This window comes from Monopterus albus, unplaced genomic scaffold (genome assembly GCF_001952655.1).
Source record: "Monopterus albus unplaced genomic scaffold, M_albus_1.0 scaffold461.1, whole genome shotgun sequence".
NCBI lineage: Eukaryota > Metazoa > Chordata > Actinopteri > Synbranchiformes > Synbranchidae > Monopterus > Monopterus albus.
The window spans coordinates 107,324-109,058 of NW_018128341.1; the positions used below are offsets into that span (position 1 = coordinate 107,324).

The 1,735-nt window shown below is 45.4% G+C and overlaps 1 long non-coding RNA gene across 1 annotated transcript; it reads right to left on the minus strand.

The window, feature by feature from the left end:
- Window positions 1-140: 140 nt before the first annotated feature.
- Window positions 141-637, minus strand: LOC109952463 (uncharacterized). Its single transcript, XR_002273758.1, has 2 exons — window positions 471-637; window positions 141-396 (listed from the first exon to the last, which is right to left on the minus strand). It is a non-coding gene; the product is annotated as an uncharacterized LOC109952463 (long non-coding RNA).
- Window positions 638-1,735: the final 1,098 nt, after the last annotated feature.

Sequence of the window (1,735 nt, forward strand, 5' to 3'; positions counted from 1 at the left end):
GGTTGGGGTATGGACAATGATTGTGCTTTTGTAACGTTGAGGTATGGCCAGTGATTTTGGTTTAGGGGCCACATCATTGGTTTTTATTTAAAAACAACAGTTTCTCCACTGTGGCAGGTCTTAGGCCATTTATTTTTTTTGACAATATTTCTCCTGCTTTGGAAAACACCCGCTCACAGGGCACAGATGAGGCAGGCGTACACAAGAATGCCACTGCTAACTTATATAAATGGGGATAGACATATTTCTGTCTCTCCCAGTATTGAAGGGGGTCCTCCAGCCTTCCAATATTTGGCTCCATCATGTAGCGTTGGACCTCAATATCTGCGTCTGCTATCACATTCTGTGTTTGTGTTTGCCTGACGCTGTCATCCAGGCGACGCCACAGGTTGTTACCTAAGAAATAAGAAGAGTTGTTTGTGAGTTTAACAGTTCATATAAATGCAACTCAAATGGAATAACAGTAGTACCTTGGGAAACAGCCTCAACAGTTTGTGACGTTGATGGCTGTGGTGGTGGTGGTGGTGAGGAGGAAGAGGAGGTGGTGGTGGCCCTCATTATGGAAGCACATTCTGCTTTCAGTCTTTTTTCTGCTTCACCTGCTCTTGCAGGGCTGAGAAACTTTTTCTGAACCTTGGGTCCAGTAATGTCGCAAGGCACATAATGCTCATGGTTTAGATCCTATCCAGCTTCTCTCTCAAGAGCATCCTCAGTTTCTCAGCCAGAGAAGACCCAATGGATGGTGGTTTTTCCGTTTCTTCAGTGAGGCAATGATCCACCATAGCAAGCAAAGGTATGACCTTTGAGCCAGACACCCTTTTTTCCTGAGAGAGCTCGGTGGTTGCGTTATTAAATGGTCCTAGGACAATCAGACACTCGGAAATCATGCCATATTCCTCTGATGAAATAGGTGAGATGTCTGTTGTGAGACTTGCCAAAGCAGCACCCACTGGCTCTCTTTGCTCAAACAGTCTTTGCAGCATATTGTAAGTGCTGTTCCAGTGGGTTTCCACTTCCTGAATAAGTTTGAGTTGAGGCTTCTCCAATTGTTCCTGCACCACTGCAAGTCTCTCCTTAAAAAATACAATTAAAAAAGCATTCATTACATTGTCAAGGCAGCAGAACTATAAACACAAGTAGCATTAAAGAAACTGTAATTAAGCCACAGAACTTACCTTTGCAGTGGTACTGCTCCTGAAATATCCCACTCTGGACTTGGCTCAGCTCAGGGGTCTGGTCAAGGGCCTTCTTCACCACTAAGTTAAGGGTGTGAGCTACACATATGGCATGTTTGAGCCGTAGCTCCCTTGCACAAGCCCCCATATTGGCAGCCCCATCTGTTACAAGGCATGTAACTTTTTCAGAAATAGCCCATTGCCTCATGAGTGAGCCTTTCACTTGTGCAATATTTTCTGCAGTGTGCGCCTTGGGAAAATGTTGCACTCCCAAAACAACTGTATTTAATGTGCTGGACTCATCAACAAAATGGCAGGTGACAGCGAGATAGGCCTCTGTGTTGATAGAGGTCCACATATCTGATGTCAGACTCACAGCTGCTGCCTTCTCAATGCTGGCCTTAGCTTTCTCCTTCATCTCCTGGTACCTGGCCTCCACCATGGCTTTCAGGGCCTAAAGGACAGAAAAAGCATTTAGTTTAAAAGTACGAGGTGGCTGTGAAGCAGTGTGTAATGTGGCTGTCCTGTGACTGATGGACTCAGGTTTGAGCCTCAGTCCT